The following is a 21,918-nucleotide window of genomic DNA, read 5'->3' as shown; positions in this document are numbered from 1 at the left end:
GCACTCAAAATGGCCCCCACCCACTTGGCCTGTCCCCATGAACACCCCAAAAAATCGAAAAACACAGAAAAATCAGCACAATCCCATGCCATCCATGCCCTCCATGATGTTTAAATTCAAGACACCCCACAGAAAGACTAGGCCCATGCACCACTCACTACCCCTGGTGAAAAGGCCACAACAACAGCCCAAAGAAACAAAAAAAACAGAAAAATCAGCACAATCCCATGCCATCCATGATGCTTAAATTCAAGACACCCCACAGAAACACTAGGCCCATGCACCACTCACTAACCCTGGTCAAAAGGCCACAACAACAGCCCAAAAATCGAAAATTCCAAAATTGTAGTTGCAGCAACTGTAATGCCCCAAACAAACCTACTTGTGAAATTTCTAATCCAAAAGTGATCCAAAGAAAGTAAAAAAAACCTCAAATCCAAATATCCAGCAGCATCCACAAAAAGTATCCTTCCAGGTCAAGAATCCGAATGAAAGTGACCAGCACATGAAGAAAGCACTGGGAGGAGCCTGCTGGACAGGAACAGGAAGTTGGAGACTGTGGGGCACTTCCTTCCTCCCACCCCCCCCCCCCAAAAAAATGGACTCCTTGCAAAAAAAAGTGCAGGGAAATGTCAACCTGAGGAGTTATTCTGATAAAAATCATCATTTTCAGAAGGTTTATGCTGCTTGCTGGTGGATTTCTTGTGCAGAATTTCAAATTTTGTAATTTCGTGCGTGCGAGATTGTTGCTGCTCGCCGCATCGACGTGTTCGCAATTGCAAACTCTCGCAATGCGTGCTGTGCAAGGTAGCAAGCCATGATTACGTAATCGCGGTTGCCAAACTCCCGCGGGATCCCGCAGCAAGATCCAAAATGGCGCAGTACTCGCAAAATATCGAGAAAAACAACTCGGCAAGCGCTGAATGACGGTAAGTGAACACCGCACGCCGCAAAATTGTATCACCAAGAAAAATAAAATCTGCTGCGTGCGAATTTACGGATTTTCTGTAAATTCGCGAGCGTTCGCGGATTGCGAATTTACAGAAAATCCGCAAAATCCACGAGCGGAACGGATTTTCCGCCCATGCTTATTAAAAATGAAAATTAGTACTTTTATGAGTATGCCACTGAATGTCTACCATTATTATTTACTTTAAATACATAATTATATTTTTTTTCGCATGCGGGAATAGCGCTCTCGCTACGCGTGCGTTTACGGGTGCGCGTACCCTGAGCGCTCCGGGGTAAAAAGATTTTTAAAAAGAACACAGGAAAAATACATTGAAAAATTAATGTTAGAAAAATATACTTTATTTAAATAATTTTATAAAAATTATAATAATTAATAGCTATAAAAAATAGCTAATAAAAAAACTTAACAATTCACTTTAAAAACCGTAGGTTACAAACTCGTTATAGTTAGGATTTAGCATTTAAAAAACTTTTGAAATTCACTGAAAAAACATAGGTTTAACACTCGTTATTGTTAGGAATTAGCATTTAAAAAACCTATGAAATTCACTGAAAAAACCATAGGTTTCACACCAGTTATAGTTAGCTGAAAATTTTACTCATACAAAACCATTGAAATTCCCACGTTATAGTTAGTTGGACTCACTATAACTTGCGCGCCCGCAATCCACTGCTGATGATGTCACATATTACATCATTCATGACATGGTTTTGTATGAGTAAAATGTCCAACTAACTATAACACTCCTAAAACCTATGTTTTTTTCAGTGAATTTCAAAGGTTTTTTTAAATGCTAATTCCTAACTATAACATGTCTGAAACCTATGCGTGTGGCCTGGAGCACCTCTCTGCATCGCAGCCCTGTGGCGCTTACTGGAGGTACCTGGTTGGTTAGTTAATCAAGATAAAGTAAAAAATGTTTATAAATGAATATCCGGTTTTTCCAATCATGTATTTGATACTGAAGGTACCTAAAGACGTTCTTTGCCCGCCAGGCAGACCCATAATTTCGGCCAAGCAGGGCTTGTTGGAAAATGTATCAGTGTATATAGACTCTTTTTTACAAGAACATGTGAGAAATCTCCCATTGTTTGTACAGGATACGATAGACTTTTAAAAACAAATCCATGAGTTTGAATGGTGCAATGTTTTCTTACTTATTGCATTAGATGTATCCAATCTACATACCTCAATTAGGGTAAACAGTCAAAATATCGAGTCCAAAATATCGATTGGACATAATATCGAGTTTTAAATATAGATTGGACAAAATATCGAATGGACAGAATATAGACAGCAAAAATATCGTTCTTAAGGTAAGTAATGTAATATCGAATGTTAAAAATATAGAAAGTTAAAATATTGAAGTATATAATATAGGTTATTAAAATTATCGAATTTTTATTAATATCGAATTTTTTATAGTGTTTTTATGTTATTATATGTGTGAAAAGTGTGTATTTATGTTATAATTAATTTTAAAATAATGAATTTTGTGTTATTTAATTTTTGCGTAATTTAATTCTGTAGCGGGTTGTGGGTTTATAGGGGAATGAAATTAATTATAATTAATTAAATATGTAAATTTATTTATTGGTATTAATTTTTAATTAAATGTTATTTAATTTATATTTGGTGATTTAAATATGTAAAATTAATTATTGGTATTTATTTAGAATTAATTGTTAAATAAGGTTTTATGTGTAATTAATAACATTTTAATTGCCAATTAATTTAATTTAATTGAATAATTGCTAATTATATTAATGTTACTAATTTATTTTCTGTAGCGGTTTGTGGGTTTATAGGGGAATAGGGTGGGAGGTAATTTATTTATAATGAATTAAATAATTAAATGTATTTAATTGTATTTAATTTGAATGAATTGTTAATTATTTTTTAATTGTTAAATAATTATTTGTTAATTTGTAATTAATTTGTATTAATAGGTAACTAATTGTAATAATTAATGTTAATTCGTAATTTTAATAGGTTAATTATTATATTATAATAAATTGGTAATAACTTTTAATTAATTTTAATAGATATTATTTATATTTTTTTATATAATATATTTTATTTTTTATTTTTGGTTTCTTGTAGAGCGCTAACAATCATCCCAAAGGGATATCACGGTGCTGAGATTGCTAAAGTGCGGGTGCAGTGGGCATAGTTGAGTGGATTAGTCAAAGTGGGGGAAAAGGAAGGTTTTTAGTTGTTTCCTAAATGCCAGGTGGCATTCTGTGAGTCGGAGGGCCATAGGCAGTTCGTTCCACTTCATTGCAGCGATGTGGGAAAAGGCTCGCTCACCCATCCTGGCTCTCTTTACCCGGGGGATGCTTGTCTGCGCCGAGAATTGTGAGCGGAGGCTTCTGGTGGGAGTGTAGAACTGAATCCTGTTTCTAAGGATGAGAGGGCCTGTCTTGTGCAGTGCTCTATGAGTGATACACAACATTTTAAAAGTTGCTCTTTGCTTCATTGGCAACCAATGAAGATCACGCAGACAGCTTGTGGCCGAGTCGAATTTTCTTTCCATACAGATAGCCTTGGCCGCTGCGTTCTGCACCATTTGGAGCTTGGTGAATAGGTACTCTGCCATGCCTATGAACAGGGAGTTTCCATAGTCCATCCTACTCATCAAGAGAGACTGGACTAGGATCCTTCTGCACTCTATTGGAATCCATGGAAAGACTCTTTTAAGCATTTTCAGAGTTGCAAAGCCTTTACCGCATATAGCGGCTACATGAGTTTTCATGGAGAGGGAGGTGTCAATAGTTATTCCAAGATTCCTTGCTGTTGGTGTCGGGGCAGGAGGGATACCCAGGGCTTCTGGCCACCAGGTGTCGTTCCACAGTTGAGTGTGGCCTCCGAACAGCAGTATCTCTGATTTGTCTGCATTTAGCTTAAGGTAGTGCTTGTGCATCCATTCAGCCAAATCAGAGAGACAGTTTAGAAGCCTGTCCTTGGGGTTATTCTTCTCGTCCAAGATTACAGTGAGTTGGGTGTCATCGGCATAGGAACAGATTTCAACACCCCACTTTCTGCCAATTCCAGCCATGGAAGACACGAAAACGTTGAACAGAGTGGGGCTTAGTGAGGCCCCCTGCGGGACCCCGTATTTGATGATCCGGCGAGGGGATGAGAACTTGCCCAAGTGCACCGATTGTGATATTTCCGATAGGAAAGACTGCAGCCATCCCAGTGCTCTGTCCCTAATGCCCTTAGATGCTAAGGTCTCCAGGAGCAGATTGTGTGGGACGGTGTCGAATGCCGCCGAGAGGTCCAACAGGATTAGGGCAACTGTTTTCCCCTGGTCCACATGCATTCTGATGTTGTCAAGCACGGCCAGGAGAGTTGTTTCCGTGCTGTTGTTGGCCCTAAAACCTGTTTGTGTGATGTCCAGTAGGTTATTAGTTTCGAGAAAACTGACCAGTTGCCTGTTGACCAGTTTCTCTAGGACTTTCGACAAGTAGGGAAGTTGGGAAATGGGTCTATAATTGGCCGGGTTGTTGATATCTAGGCCTGCTTTTTTTAAGAGGGGGGTGACTGTGGCGTTCTTTCAGCTGGAAGGAAATTCTGCCGCTTCTAGCGAGTGATTCAGCACTTGGGTCACTGCAGGGCAGATTAAAGGGATGAGTTGTCGGAAAATAGGATGAGGGCAAGGGTCCAAGGGGGAGCCAGATTTAATTTCAAGCATTGCTTTGCCCACTTCCTCTTCAGAGAATGGGCCGAAGCTAGTGCAGTGGGCTTGGGAGGTGGGTGGCCCGTGGTCCACCGAGGAACCCACATTGGGGTTGGGGAAGAAAGAATAGATCTTGTCTATTTTTTCGCAAAAGTAGTTGTTCATTTTGTCGCAGCTGATTTGTGAGGGAATCAGATTAGATGATAAACCGGATGGGCTGCATAGCTCTTTAACTATTTTAAAGAGCTCTTTGGAGGAGTCTTTATTCTCTAAAATTCTACGAGAAAAGTAGTCCTTTTTTGCCTTCCTAATGGCTTTAGTATATTGCGACAGTTCTTTTTTATAGACTGAAGTATTTACTTTCCCTACTTTTGCACTCTCGGGAGTGGGAATAGTAATTTTAACCCCTACGCTATCCAATGCTTTCCTTACTATTGCACTCTTTGGAGTGGGAATAGTAATTTTTACCCCTACGCTATCCAACGCTTTCCCTACTGTTGCACTCTTTGGAGTGGGAATAGTAATTTTGACCCCTACGCTATCCAACGCTTTCCCTACTGTTGCACTTACTGGAGTGGTAATAGTAATTTTTACCCCTACGCTATCCAACGCTTTCCCTACTGTTGCACTCACTGGAGTGGGAATAGTAATTTTTACCCCTACGCTATCCAACGCTTTCCCTACTGTTGCACCCACTGGAGTGGGAATAGTAATTTTTACCTCTACGCTATCCAACGCTTTCTCTACTATTGCACTCAGTAGAGTTTTAATAGTAATTTTTACACCTACGCTATCCAACGCTTTCCTTACTGTTGCTCCCACTGGAGTGGGAATAGTAATTTTTACCCCTACGCTATCCAACGCTTTCCCTACTGTTGCACTCTTTGGAGTGGGAATAGTTATTTTAACCCCTACACTATCCAAGGCTTTCCCTACTGTTGCACTATTTGGAGTGGGAATAGTAATTTTTACCCCTACGCTATCCAACGCGTTCCCTACTGTTGCACTCTTTGGAGTGGGAATAGTAATTTTAACCCCTACGCTATCCAACACTTTCCCTACTGTTGCACTATTTGGAGTGGGAATAGTAATTTTTACCCCTACGCTATCCAACGCTTTCCCTACTGTTGCACTCTTTGGAGTGGGAATAGTAATTTTTACCCCTACGCTATCCAACGCTTTCCCTACTGTTGCACCCACTGGAGTGGGAATAGTAATTTTTACCCCTACGCTATCCAACGCTTTCCCTACTGTTGTACTCTTTGGAGTGGGAATAGTAATTTTATCCCTACGCTATCCAAGGCTTTCCCTACTGTTGCACTCTCTGGGGTGGGAATAGTAATTTTTACACTTACGCTATTGTACGGCGGTAATAATATTGGATATTATTTAATTATATTATGTTACTATATATATGTTTTAACAAATATGATGTAAAAATTTGTTTTCATAACTTTCATTAATTATTTAAATATTATAAGTTAATTTAAGTATTTTTAAGTATATTTTAGTAGTTAATTTTTAATATTAATTTAATTTAACATTGTTTTTAATAAAGTCGATATTTTTATAAACTATATTTTAGTAAACAATATTTTAACTCAATATTTTTGTACTTACCTGTTTGTAGATACAAACTCGATATTCTGTCTGTAGATATTTTGTGAACGATATTCTTGACAGTCGATATTATGTCCCTCGATATTATGTCAGTGATCCCTCAATTAGAAATGACAATGGTATTCAAGCCTTGAGCTACTTACTGGGTAAAAGACCCATGGAGTTTTACACACACAATAAGATGCTCATTGATTTAACAAGATTTTGCTTGGATAACAACTATTTTATGTTTGACCAGACTCTGTTGTACCTTCAAGTAAGAGGCGTAGCTATGGGGGCTAGTTTTCCCCCTAGCTATGCCTGCTTACACATGGGGTGGTGGAAACAAATGATTTTATCTACTGACTTTGCAGAGAATCTTAACAACAATATAGTGAAATGGATCTGGTTTATCTATGACCTTTTTGTGATTTGGTGTGGGGGAAAAACGGTGCAGAGGAATTCATTTCCACATTGAATGTTAATAATCTTAAATTACATTTCACTCATGACATAAGTGATCAATCCATTACATTTTTGGATGTGGAGGTATTTATTGCAAGCGGTAAGTTGGAAACCAGGTTACATCGTAAGACAACCGCCGGCAATACAATACTCCACTCATCAAGTTTTCATCTGAGGCATACCATATACAGCATTCCCTACGGAGAAATGCTGCGAATTTGCAGCAGGGATGAAGACTTAGAGATGGCCCATCAACAGCGTGAGAGAAGATTTTGTGAAAGAGGTTATGCTAATCACATCATAGATGATGCCATAATACGCACAAGAATGGTCTCCCGCAGTGAGATCTTGAAACAACAGCCCAGATCTGCCAATAAAAGCTTGCGAGCATTAGCCAACACAGAGATATGCAGCACCTCTATCAATAGCCCGAGGCTCATTCTCATGTATAATAGACAGAAGGACCGTCTTTATTGAATACTAAAGAAGAGCTGGCACCTAATTCAGAGTGACCCCATTTTAGGTGAGAGTATACTTAGCTCACCTATTATCACTTATAGAAGGGCTCCAAGCACTAGGGATCTAGTAGTAAACAACAGCCCGGAAATGAAATCTAAAAGCAATTGGTTATCAAACTGGAAAGGTTTTGTCAAATGTCAGTCATGCAAGGCCTGTAAATATGGGATAAATAAAATCTCATATATCACTCCATTCAAGGACAGGCCATGCAACAATAACAAGTGGTTGACTTGCAAATCCGAATATCCGATTTATGTGCTGGAGTGCTCTTGTGGCCTGCAGTATGTCGGTACCATGAAGCTGCAGGTCCATAAATGAGAGCTCCAGCACATACGGGCCATTACTAACTCAGATGAATCCTACCCAGTTGCAAGGCATTTTAAGAAGAGACATTTGAATGACCTGCAACAGTTTAAATATTTTGTAATTGATAGTATTCCTTTCTCCAAGCTCGGCAGCAACAGGGAGGCGAGTCTTAGGCGCTTGGAGACAAAATATATTCTGGAATTAGATTGCAAGATTCCAAATGGGTTAAATACAACTGAGAATTTACATACAGGGCTCTGAATAACATCTACCAGGGTCAGATATTCATGCTGATCTCCAAGAAGTTTTTCTGGAAGCATTTAGATATTGATTGGTGTGTAACAATCTCAAAATCGATAAAGTTATTTAAATACTAGTGGAACAATTTGTCTTATTGAAACATTATTATTTTGTCCACATAGTTACTCCATCCCGGGATCTGAACAGTTTTTAATTACACGTAATTGGGTACCAGGAGGTGGTACAACAATTATACACTTGAATCCGGTTTTGACGGAGCACTTCATTGATGGTATACAGCAGCACCATCTCATTTTAAATTGCTTAATTTGCACATAGGAATGCATCATTTGCACAAATAGCATTTATACTGTAACTTAGAAAACCAGGTAAAGTTATCCATTTCAAATGTGACAAGGATTTGCACTGAACATTTGCATTTTTGCACATTGAATTTGCGCTATTTTGCATAAGTACTGATATGATCATCAGGTGAAGTCTCTTTTATGTATAATGCATTATTTGCACAGTAAAAATTATGTTTGGAGCAGTTTTAACTACATTAGTCTGTTTTACAATAACATTTTACTGCAAAGGAGTATTTTCATTTGTTTAACTTCAGATAGGTAGTAGTAAGTTCTGTTTAAAGTTTATAATGAATATTTCAAAAGGGGTTCTTATTTTTATTGCACCTCAAATTAGACTATATCGATTGTGACGCATTATGTTACTGTGTAAATGGGTATTTGAAACCGTTATAAAAATAACAGCATTTGTATTTAACAGCAATATTTTCATATTATGCTAAATTTTGTTGGAGAATGGACAGGCAGTCTGTTTTCAGTTTTTTGTTATAAGCACTGTCACTTTAAATAATGAAGGAAACACCATTATGTCATGTGATCAAGGCCTCTAGGGGCTGAAACGCGTCATGGTGGATTTGCACTGGACTAGCGAAATAAAAAATATTGCACGAAGGAAAACTGGAGTGCGTTTCCGTATCTGTCTCCAAGGGATTGTGATGCTGATGATTCTGTAGTTGTGGATGTATTACCTACCGGCGGTCGCCAGTAGGTAGTTATAGTTAGGACCTAGTTTCCATAGGAAATTCGCAACATTCTATTGGGAATAACTTTGGCTCCGGTTGAGGAATTTGCGTGTAATTTTCCAAAATTTAGGCCAGCTCTGTTCCGCTTTTGGGGTCCCAAAACGTGTTTTCCCCATGTTATTTTCCATAGGACGCTACAGCCCGAACCGCTTAATAGAATTACACTAAACTTTGCAAAATTGTAGGGACTGGTACGCAGAAGTGCCTTTTCTATATTTGGTGAAAATTGCTCCAGTGGTTTTTATGAAAAGTAACTTCAAAAACACATATATATCTATATGCGTGCTTCGAGCGCTTACCTGTACGCGTACCGGGGAGCGCACCCAGCGCGCCACGGAATTGCGCAAGCGGAAAGCTGATTGGCTCTCGGGTGTCTGTCAACATTCCAAACAGTCCGGAGAGTCCGTCATCTTGTGTCTCTGTAGAATCAAGACACAAGTGGTGACAAATAAAAGGGGGAAATGATTAAAAGGGGGCAGGCTAGACACCCCCTGACCTCCCAGGTTTTCTGAGGGGGGCCTAGAAGGACCACGAAGGGCAAAAAAACAAATTTTAAAAATTTTCGCAGAGTGCGCTCCGGGTGCACGTACAGGTACGCGTACCACAGGGAAAAACAGAGAAAAAAAATAGTTTAAATAATGAATTTAGAGTGTTTAGAGGTAGAGTAGCTCTGAAAAGAGCTGTTGTGTTATCTGGGTGAATTAAGTACCTACAAGTAGTATTTTTTAAAAGATAAACATTTTTAACAATTTTTAATTACTAAATATACATTTATTGTTCTGAATTTTCGGAATTTGAAAGATTTTCTAACATTAAATTTCGTCATTGGTAGAAGAATCCTGGAACTCAATGAACTCCAAATATTCAATTAATTCAGAATCCAAAGATTCATCATAAAAATCCCCCATGCCATCTCCTTCTTCAATAAGGTCTTCATTATGTGTATTCACATCAACTGGATCATTCAAATTGTCTAAAATAGTTGCAGAAATTTCAAAAACAATGTCAACTGACTCCTCATTAAGATTCATCATTGCTGTTAGGGTACTATAAAAAGAGAGAGAGAGAAAGACAGTGAGAGTAAGACATTTTTATATTAAAAAACATTATTCTTATTCACTTAACGTGTACAACATAGTTCCCCTTAAAAATGAACAACTAACCTTTTAGAATGCTGTTGAAAATTCTCACACCAGAAACTGAAAACCGAAAATTCCTAATAAATCTACCTCAGACACTGCAATCACAAAATGGCCGTCATTCCCTCTCATTCTTCACACTTATACCCGTCCCTAACTAATCAAATTTCTTCACATACAAATACTAAACCAAACTAACATTTTAATTGGTTATACAGATCAACACTTTCAAACTCACATAATCTTCAACCTACCCAAAAGGGGCAGGGTAGAGACCCCTGATCCCGTAGGTATTCTTAGGGGGGCCTACGAGGACCCTGAAGGGCAAAAACACTATCATTCTTTTTTTTTTAAATTTCCACGGAGTAAGCTCAGGGTGCGCTTAAACCGGCGTTCACAGGTACGCGTACCCTGAAGGTTATTAAAAATTTACCGAAAATCCGCAAAATCCGCAAGCGGAACGGATTTTCCGCCCATGCCTTTTAAAAATGAAAATTAGTACTTTTATGAGTATGCCACTGAATGTCTACCATTATTATTTACTTTAAATACATAATTATATTTTTTTCGCGCGCGGGAATAGCGCTCTCGCTACGCGTGCGTTTACGGGTGCGCGTACCCTGAGCGCACCGGGGTAAAAAGAGTTTTTAAAAAGAACACAGGAAAAATACATTGAAAAATTAATGTTAGAAAAATATACTTTATTTAAATAATTTTATAAAAATTCTAATAATTAATAGCTATAAAAAATAGCTAATAAAAAAACTTAACAATTCACTTTAAAAACCGTAGGTTACAAACTCGTTATAGTTAGGAATTAGCGTTTAAAAAACGTTTGAAATTCACTGAAAAAAACATAGGTTTAACACTCGTTATAGTTAGGAATTAGCATTTAAAAAACCTATGAAATTCACTGAAAACACCATAGGTTTCACACCAGTTATAGTTAGCTGAACATTTTGCTCATACAAAACCATTGAAATTCCCACGTTATAGTTAGTTGGACTCACTATAACTTGCGCGCCCACAATCCAATGCTGATGATGTCACATACTACATCATTCATGACATGGTCAGTGACATCACTGATGACATCTCAAATGACATCACTGATGACATCATTCAGTGACTGTGTGTTTCTGTAAAGTTTAAATATGTTTTACATATTGAAGAATGAGGGACAACTTGCAGCTGAGGTGCACCTCCGGGTCCGAGGTCGCCCTGTTCAACAATGCCGCTCACCGTGCACTCAAGCACACGTGCACTCCTCGCCTGCACAGACTCCAACAATGTATTGTTGCTTCAAAAGAGATTTATTTCAAGTGCATCTTTAGCCAAACAAAAATACCCAAATAAATTAATCTTTAAAGCACAGTCAAACTGAGAACTCAAATCAACCTGGCATTTGTATATTCATACTCATAACCCCAGTCCCAGACATACATATGCAGGGAGAGACTGGTGAAACACAAGCAATCCCACACATAAACATTAATAATCATCAAAATCAATTGCTAATCCCAATTGGGAAAAAACGTTCCAAATTGGCATTATTTGTGAAAATTCGAACAAATAATCGGGTAGGCCAACATAGAGAGAAAGAAGAAAGAGTACATCTACCCAAGTGAATTCTACACATGTCCACAATATATATATTCAATGAAAAAACCATAGGTTTCTCACCAGTTGTAGTTAGCAGGAAGTTTTACTCGCATAAAACCATTGAAATTTCCACGTTATAGTATGTTGGACTCACTATAACTTGCGCGTGCAATGCACTGCTGATGACGTCACATATTACATCACTCATGACATGGTCAGTGACATCACTCATGACATCACTGATGACACCATCCAGTAAATATGTGTCTTTTTGAAAAATAAATTTGTTTTATATATGTATATGTAAAAGTTGATGGAAGAATAAATGTTTAAATAGGTGTCTAAATGGATGTTTTTTTTAATAAAAATTGATTAGTTAACTTGCTTATTAAGTATTTCTTAGTGAATACATATATTAGTGAGTAATGTTTAAATATTTATATATGTATTAGTGTTTCTCTTTGTGTCTAAGTGGCTGCATGGGTTGGTGAGTAGGTACATGTATAGGTATACGGGTTATTAGATGTTTTTTAGTATCAGTATGAGTGTTTGTATGGTTTCGTGGGGATATTACTTATCACATAGATGCATGAATGACTATAACTGGTGTGAAACATATGGTTTTTTCATTGAATTTAATAGGTTTTTTAAATGCTAATTCCTAACTACAACTGGTGTGAAACCTATGGTTTTTTCAGTGAATTTCATAGTTTTTTAAAATGCTAATTCCTAACTATATATAGGGTCTCAAACCTATGAAATGTAATATTTTTATAATGAATCCTATATTGTATATTTATATAATACTTTTTTATTTTTTAAATTGTTTTTTGCCCTGGTGCGCTCCCGGTGCGCGCCCCGGTGTGCGCACTGGAAAGCACATTTTTTCAGAGCACCCCGGGTCGCGCACCGATGAGCGTCCCGTTAGTGCTATTGCCGCGAACGAAAACATCATGACGTATCGCGTAGCCGCGTCCGTGTGATTTGCACGGCGAAAGCGCTCCCGGATATACTCAAGCGAATACGATCGCGCAACGTAATCATCAGACGCGCTTACGCGACGCACCCCGTGGCGTGCCCTGTGGCGCGCCCCCGGGCGCACCCGGGGGCGCATCACGTAAGCGCGTCGGGTCATGTGACCTAAAAATAACACTTTTCATTTGTGCAGAACAGTTTTGGTTTCTAAATGATGAAAGCCCGGGTCATGTGACCTGAAAATAACACTTTTCATTGGTTCAGGACATTTTTTTTTTCCAAATGATGAAAGACCCCACCTTTTTTCCTTATTCTGACTTTGTCCTTTGACTGAGGAAGACCTGTTTGAACATCTTTGAGAAACATTTTGAACTTTAAAATGGCTACAGTAGCAGCAGCAGCTGGAGCATCTGCACCACCACCACCACCACCAAGAGGACCACCACAACATTACATTGGTGGTAAAGAAGAGGAGGAGGAGGAAGGGAGAAGGTGGCTGCCAGAAGACAATACCCCATACAAGCCAAGGCAGCACATTGTATGGGAGATTTTTTCAATCCCAGAGGGCAAGAAAAAAGTCAATGCGCCCAAGGTGACTTGCCTAATCTGTGGCATGGAACTTTCAAGGGGGAACCCTAACAAAAAATATTCTTTCGGTAATAATACCATGATTAGGCACATGCAGCGCAAGCATCCAAACAACTATTCTGCCGCAGAGGTGAGAGAACTGGCCAGTAACCCTCCCCAATCTACAACCACCACCTCCAAAAGAAAGCAACCCCCTCCATCGGGACCAGAGACAAGGGAGACGATCCCTTGCATACAACCACTTTTGGGGAATTCAGAATTACATGTATTTTTTGTGGTAAGACCATCTCCCATGGTGAACAGAGCATAAAGCTCATCCTCGTTGCTGGTGACAACCACAATTGCCCCAAAAAACCCTAATTTTTTCCTGATTTTTTTTTGCTCCAGTTGAGCCATTTTCAATTCCCTGTTTTTTGTTTCTCCCCATAAAAATAACAAAAAAAATATAAAATAGTTCATAAAAGCCAAAAAAAGTACAAAATGTTCAAAAAACATTTAAAAAATATAAAACAATAAAAAGAAGAAAAAAAACAGTTATTTTTAGAACTACCTCCAAATTATAAAAAAGGCCACATTTTTTAAAAACTCTATCATTCTTTTTTCCCATGGAACGCTTCCCGGTACGCTCCGCGGTGCGCGTACCGGGCGCTCCCCCCGCGCAAATAATTTTTTTTTTTTTTTTTTTGCCCCGCGGGGCCCTTTTATAGCCCCCACATCAAACCTAGGGGGTCAGGAGGGGTCTACTCTGCCCCCTTATGGTCATTTCCCCCTTTGTTTTTGCCACCTCTTGTGTCTCGATCCTACCGAGACACAAGATGGCGGCCGCTCCGGACTGTTTGGAATGTTTACAGACACCTGAGAGCCAATCAGGTTTCCGCGCGTGAACTCGTGTAGCGCGCTGGTTAGCGATCTAGTGCGCGTACCGGGGCGCGCCCATAGATATATATTTTTTTTAACCTAAATTACTCAAAATTCACTGGAGCACATATCTTGAGACGTAGCAAAGGCACATCGGGCTACCAGTCCCTACAATTTTGGCAAGTTTGGTGGAAATCCATTCAGCCGTTCGGGCTAAAAGTGAGGTCGACCGCCCTATGGAAATTAACATGGGGAAAACACGTTTTGGGACTCCCCTTTTATCTCGGCCCCCGCTTGACAAATCCCCCCAAACTTTCAGGGAAGGACCGGGGCGCCGCGGGGCAAATATGAGGAAATTTTCAGGTAGATTTCTCAATCGGCGCCAAAGTTATTCACAATAGAATGTTGAGATTTTGCATTGAAAATAATCCTAACTATAGTAGGTAATATATATATATATATATATATATGCATATCTATCTATATATATAAATACATATATATATATATATAGATATATATATATATATATATATATATCTATATATATATATATATATATATATAGATATATATATATATATATATATATATATAGATATATATATATATATATATATATATATAGATAGATATAGTATATTATTGCTCCACTCTTCACACTATTCCACAGGCACAAAGAAAAGCACTCTCGGGGCGAGTCCAAAATGATTTTATTCGGCGCTAGGGGAGGGGGGTCCGCTACTGCTCGAACAGCCAGGTCTTGAGCTGCTTCCTGAAGGCAAGGTGGTCCTGGGTCAGGCGGAGGTGGGTCGGGAGGGAGTTCCAAGTCCTTCCTCCTGTTGTGGCTCTTCGGATGCGGGGGACGGCGGCGAGGGCGTGGCCGGTCGATCGAAGCTGGCGTGTGGGAGCGTAGAAGTTGAGGCGGCTGTTGAGGTATCCTGGGCCTTGGTTGTGTAGGGCTTTGTGTGCGTGGGTGAGGAGGCGGAAGGTGATTCTCTTGTTGACCGGGAGCCAGTGCAGATCTCTCAGGTGTCCGGAGATGTGGCTGCGACGGGGGATGTCCAGGATGAGTCGTGCTGAGGCGTTCTGAATCCGCTGGAGTCTCTTCTGGAGTTTGGCGGTGGTACCGGCGTAGAGGGAGTTGCCATAGTCCAGACGGCTGGTGACGAGGGCCTGGGTGACTGTCTTCCTGGTCTCGGTGGGGATCCACCGGAAGATCTTACGTATTATGCGCAGGATGTTGAAGCACGACGAGGAGACGGCGTTGACTTGTCTGGTCATGGAGAGGGAGGAGTCCAGGATGAAGCCCAGGTTGCGTGCGTGGTCTGTTGGTTTGGGTGCGCTGCCAAGGGCGGGGGGCCACCAGGAGTCGTCCCAGGTGGAGGGTGAAGATCCCAGGATGAGGACTTCCGTCTTGTCCGAGTTCAGTTTCAGGCGGCTGTTCATCATCCACTTGGCTACGTCTGTCATCCCTTCGTGTAGGTTGGCTCTGGCGGTGGCGGGGTCGTTGGTGAGGGAGAGGATCAGCTGGGTGTCGTCGGCATAGGAGATGATGTTGAGGTTGTGTTGGCGAGCGATGGCTGCGAGGGGGCTCATGTAGACGTTGAAGAGGGTTGGGCTGAGCGAGGAGCCTTGAGGAACGCCGCAGATTACTTCGGTAGCTTCCGATCTGAACTGGGGGAGGCAGACTCTCTGTGTCCTTCCGGCGAAGAACGAGGTGATCCATTCCAGTGCCTTCTCCTGGAGTCCGATGCTGCTGAGGCGCTGCACTAGGGTGCGGTGGCAGACAGTGTCGAAGGCCACGGAGAGGTCTAGGAGGATGAGGGCCGCTGTTTCTCTGTTGTCGAGCAGGGGTCGGATGTCATTGGTGGCTGCGATCAGGGCGGTCTCGGTGCTGTGGTTGGCCTGGAAGCCAGACTGCGAGAGGTCGAGGGATCCGTTTGTCTCGAGGAAGGCAGCCAGCTGCTTGTTGACGGTCTTCTCGATGACTTTTGCAGGAAACGGGAGCAGCGAAATGGGGCGGTAGTTCTTGAGGTCGGTGGGGTCGGCTGATGGCTTCTTTAGTAGAGCGCTGAGTTCGGCGTGCTTTCAGCTCTCCGGGAAGGTAGCGGTGTCGAAGGAGGTGTTGATGATATCCCGCAGGTGGGGTGCGATGACAGCGTCGGCCTTGTTGAAGACGTGGTGAGGGCAGGGGTCGGTCGGAGATCCGGAGTGGATGGAGTTCATCGTGCGGATGGTGTCTTCGGTGCTGATCGGGGTCCAGGCGCGGAGGGTGGTGGTGGGGGGCGGTGGTTCAGTCGCGGCGTGCGTTGGTTGAGTGCTGAAGCTGTTGTGTATGTCCGTGATCTTGTTGTGGAAGTAGGAGGCGAGGGAGTTGCAGAGGTCTTGCGATGGGGTGATGTCGTTGTTTCCTGCGCTGGGGTTGGATAGCTCTTTCACGATGTTGAAGAGTTCCTTGCTGTTGTGTGCGTTGCTGTCCAGTCGTTCCTTGAAAGCAGTTTTCTTGGTGGCGTGGATCAGTTGGTGGTGTTTTCGGGTGGCGAGCTTGAGGGCAGTCATGTTGTACGGTGTTGGGTCTCTGCGCCAGGTTCTCTCAAGGGCTCAGCAGTTCTTCTTGGAGCTCTTGAGTTCGTCGGTGAACCATGGGGCTTTCTTGCTGCCGGGTCTGCTAGGCAGGGTCTTCAGAGGGGCGAGGTCGTCTGCGCAGTTGCTGATCCACTTCGCGAGGTTGGTGGCGGCCTGGCTTGGGTTTGTTGCGCTGGTGGGAGGGTTCATGCTCAGGGAAGTCGCGAGCTGGTCGGCTGTGATCTTGTTCCAGCTTCTGCATGCAACCTGTTGCTGGTGGTGGTGGATCGTGGTCCTTCTGAAGCTGAAGTGGACGCAGCTGTGGTCCGTCCAGTGGAGTCCGGTGGCGTGGCTGAAGGTGATGTCCTTGCTGGATGAGAAGACGGGGTCGAGTGTGTGTCTGGCGTAGTGGGTGGGGGTGGTCACCAGCTGCTTGAGACCGAGGTTGGCGAGGTTGTCCAGCAGGGTGGTGGTGTTGCGGTCGTTGTTGTTCTCCAGGTGGAAGTTGAGGTCCCCGAGGAGGATGTAGTCAGCGGAGAGGAGGGCGTGCGGGCTGATGAAGTCGGCGATGTCTTCGCTGAATTGTGTGCGTGGTCCCGGGGGTCTGTAGATGAGGGTGCCTCTGAGGGTGGTCTTGGGGTTGATGTGGATCTGGAAGTGCAGGTGTTCAGCGGGTGCGAGGGTGTCGTCGGTGTTGGTCGTGATGCGGATGGTGTTCCTGTGGATGATGGCGATGCCTCCTCCTGTCTGGTTGACGCGGTCCCTCCGGATGATCTTGTAGCCATCCGGGATGGCGAAGGCGATGTCGGGCGCTGAGGAGGCGTTCATCCAGGTTTCCGTGAGGAAGGCGACGTCTGGAGATGTGGTGTCGATCAGGTTCCAGAGTTGGACGGCGTGTCTGTGGACGGAGCGGGTGTTGAGCAGGATGCACTTGAGGTGGTTGCTGCTGGTGCTCGGCTTGGTCGGAGCTGGTGTAGTGCAGGTCTGGATGCAGGTGAACTTGCAGGAGTGGCAGCAGAAGGGTCTGTAGGTGCGTCTCGGGGTGGCTCAATAGCAGCCCGGGCTTCGACCGGCATTGAGTGCGTAGAGTTCAGCGGCGTCGTAGATCCGGCGGGTGGGCTGGTGTCTGCGGGAGCCAGGGGTCCTGGCACTTGGCGCAGTCCAGGCGCGGACGGGCGCAGACGGGCTTACCTTTGGCGCACCTTCGGCGCACAGTCGGCGCTCCCGCTGCGCGCGCCCACTGCGCGGTCGCTCTGGGGGCGTCATAAGTGAGGAGCTGGGAGGGCGGGTCAGCTAGGTGGCGGGAGCGGGGCGGCCAATGGGCAGGAGGGGGGCGGAGTCGGCGGAGGTCTGTGGCGGGAAGGAGGTCCGAGGGCGGCTCAGCAGCGACTGGGTCATCCGGCGGATGGGAGGAGACACAGGGAAGGGGGAGGGCAGCAGAGGGGGAAAGGGGTATGCAGAGGGCAAACAGGAAGAAAAAGAAGGGAAACAAACGAGTGTAGTGGCAGAGGGGAAAAAGGAGAATGAAAACGACGAAGGCACTAACGAGGCAGCAGGAGGGGGGAAAGACTCAGAAGGCAGCAAACGAGGCAAGGCAGCAGCGAGGCAGCAGAGCAGGGCTCAGGCAGGCAGCGGGCTCAGGCAGGCAGCGGGCAGGAGCAGCGGAGTGGGGGGCGACCTCGCCTGGTGAAGGCTCAGCGGTTTCGGAAGTCGCCTTTCTCGATGGTGTTGCGGCGTGCACGAAACAGCCCTCTTTTATGTCTATTACTTTACTCGACATGGAGAACGGCATTGCAACCGAAATTGGCAGACATATTGGAATGTGCAAATTCAATACCAGAATACTTCTCAAATAGACAACCTACATTTATATTATCTTTGTTCTCAATATAACATCCAGATCCGTTGTCTAGCACTTGATTCCCTTTGGGACCACAAATTGTTCCATGATTATAGACAACATCGTCAGGCGAGCCTATGAGAACTACAATTCCAAGAATACTCGCGTGACCACAGAATAAAGCCTACGTTTGCCGTCCCTTCTGGTGCTTTTTTGCTTTTCATATCTAGCCCTGTATGGGCTTCAATTGTGGCAAATCCTAAATACACATACCCACAATAAAATGCATTCTCCATATCAAACCAAAAACATTCTACCATATTAATTCTGATTATACTAAAACACCACAAAAACGAAAAAGACTAAACAGTTTGTGCTACCCTTGTAGTTTCAAAGTTCAAAAATTCAAAGTTCATAAAATGCAGAAATTCATCATTCTCAGATCCATAAATAATCATGAAAGTTTTATTCTGTGGTCACGCGAGTATTCTGGGAATTGTAGTTCTCATAGGCTCGCCGGACTCCATTGCTAGCAAGAGGTTGCAGTATCTTAAGAGAACAGATTTTGTCTCTATCAAGGAGTCTGCAACTTACAGAAGAATCACAACATACACTCTATAATAAATTAATACTCGTCCACTGCAGTGCTACCCAAAGTTACATGTTTACACTACCAGAAAGAGTGCACTCCTGCAATTTTGGAACAAATACTATAATTTCAATCAATCAACCACGGAATTGTGAAACATCCTACTCGCCCGGGGGGCCTCAAGGCATGGGGGGGTGTAGCTCTGAGTCAGCCAAAGAGCCAGGTCTTGAGACTGTTCCTGGAGATGTGTAGAGTGGGGGAGCATCTGATGTTGATCGGGAGCTTCTTCCAGGTCTTTGCCGCACTTTGCAGTTCCGTGGGGTTTGATCGGGGGCAAGGTCGGCGGAGCGGATGTTTCTCTTGGGTACGTGGAAGGAGACTCTTTCATTGAGCTATTGGGGTCCTGATTTGTTGAGGGATTTGTAGGCATGGGTGAGTGGCTTGAAGGTTACTCAACGGGGAGCCAGTGTAGATTTTGCAGGTGTTGGGTGATGTGCTCATGTCATTGGATGGTGAGGACGAGTCTGGCCGCGGTGTTCTGGATGGTCCGGAGTTTGCGGAGCAGGGATTTGTTGATTCTGGCATAGAGAGCGTTCCTGTAGTCCAGTTTTCTTGTTATGAGTGCATGGGTGACGGTCTTTCTGGATTCAGGGGGATCCATTTGTAGGTCTTGCAAAGGATGCAGAGGGTGTTGAAACAGGAGGAGGCGACAGTGTTGATCTGTCGGGTCATGGTGAGGGAGGAGTCAAGTATGATGCTGAGGTTTCGGCATGGGAGTGGGAGGTTTTGCAAGGGCATGTGGGCCACCAGGTGATGTCCCAGGCTGAGGGGGGGTCCGAGGATGAGGACTTCTGTCTTCTACAAGTTGAGCTTCATGCAGCTGCTGCTCATCCAGGAAGTGGCGTCTTTCATTCCTTCCTGGGAGAGGATGAGCTGGGTGTCATCTGCGTAGGATACTTTGCTGAGTCCATTCTGTCTGATGATGCCAGCGAGGGGCGTCATGTAGATGTTGAAGAGCGTGGTGCTGAGAGATGATCCTTGGGGTACTCTGCAGTTGATCTCTGTGGGTTCGGAGAGGAAGGGCGCGAGTTTGATTCTTTCGGTTCTGCTAGTGAGGAAGGAGCAAAGCCAGTTGAGGGCTGTTCCCTGTTTGCCAGCGTCATAGAGTCTGGCAGTGAGAGTGCGGTGGGAGACGGTGTCGAAACTGGATGTTGACGATCTTTTTGGTGACTTTGGCATGAAGAAAAGGAGATGGGTCGGTAGTTTCGGAGACCCATCGGGTCTGCAGAGTGTTTCTTTAGGAGGGGCTTGACTTCTGCATGTTTTCAGTCATTGGGGAAAGTGCCGGCTTTGAAAGTGGTGGTAATGGTTCGTCGTAGCTCGGATGTTGTGGCGGCTGTGGCTCTGTGGAAGATGTGCGACGGGCAGGGGTCCATGGGAGCTCCTGAGTGAATGCTTTTCATGGTTGTGGTGGTGTCTTCAGTGGTGACCAGGGTCCAGGTGAGTATGGTAGGCTGGTTGTTGTTGCTGGAGGAAAGAGTGGTTTTGGTGTCTGGTGCCTGTTTGTTGAAGTTGTCGTAGAGGGACTTGATTTTCGTGTGGAAGAAGAAGTTGAGTTTGTAGCAGAGTTCCTGGGAGGGTGAGACCTCAATTGCTTTGCTGGGTGTTTTGGTGAATTCCTGAATAATGCTGAAGAGTTCTTTTGAGTTGCATGAGTTGGCAAGGATTTTGTTCTGGATGAAGGTCCTTTTGGTGGCTCTGAAAGGTTGGTGGTATTCTGTCATGCGTGGTCTGATCTTCAGCAGTTTTGCTGTTCCTGCATAGCTTCTTGAGATGTCTGCAGTTGTGTCTGGATTCTTGGAGGTTGGTGTTGAACCAGTTGGCCTTCCTGGGGCGCTGTCTGTCAGGATTGCAGAGCGGGGTGAGCTTGTCTGCACAGTTGGCGATCCGTCTGTGTAGTTATTTGGCCAGAGATGGCTTTGGTCGAGGTGGGAGGGAATCGTGGTTGAGGGTGGAGTTAAGGAGCTTCTTTGTGACCTTGCTCGAGATCCTTCATGGAGGGCATGTTGTAGGTTTGTGAGTTGTGGCTTTGTCGAAAGAGAAGCATATCCAGTGGTGGTCCATCCAGGGGGATGCGTGGTGTGGCTGAAGTGGATGTGGTTGCCTCCTGTGAATATGGGGTCGAGGATGTGTCCTGCCTTGTGGTGGGGGTGGTGACAAACTGTTTCAGACCGATATTGGTGAGGTTGTCCAGGAGGGCGGAAGAGTTGGGGTTATTGCGGTTGTCGAGGTGGAAGTTGAGTTCTCCAAGCGCTATGTAGTCTATGGAGGCAATGGCATGGGGGGGCGATGAGGCCGGTGATGGTAGTGGTGAACACAGCTTGAGGTCCGGGAGGTCTGTAGGCGAGGGTGCCACATAGGGTAGTTCTGGGGCTGGTCTGGATCTGGAAATGGAGGTGTTCCATAGGGGATGAAGGGTCGTTTGAGCTCGAGGTGGTGAGTCGGAGGGAGTTCTTGTCTGCAATGGTTAGTCCTCCTTCTCGGTGGTTGGGGCGGTCAATCCTCTGGATCTTGTTTCCATTGGGGATGGCAGTCGCTATGTCGTGGGTGGGGTTGGTCCGGGTTTCCGTGAAGAAGGGGACATCTGGCGAGAGGGTGTCAAGGAGGTCCCAGATTTCCACTGCGTTTCTGTACCAGGAGTGCACATTGAGGAGGATGCAGCTCAGGGCTTTGTTTGTGCTGGCGTCTGGTGGAAGGTTGGTGGGCCTTGTGGTGCAGAATTGGTGAAGGTTTGTCGGCAGTGTCTGCAGGAGAATTGGTCATGGGTGGTGTTCTGTGTGGACAGCTGGCAGTTGTTGTTCCTTCGG

The sequence above is a fragment of the Lissotriton vulgaris genome, chromosome 2_1 (genome assembly GCF_964263255.1).
Source record: "Lissotriton vulgaris chromosome 2_1, aLisVul1.2, whole genome shotgun sequence".
NCBI classification, from domain to species: Eukaryota; Metazoa; Chordata; class Amphibia; order Caudata; family Salamandridae; genus Lissotriton; species Lissotriton vulgaris.
Note: the sequence above shows the minus strand (reverse complement) of the source record.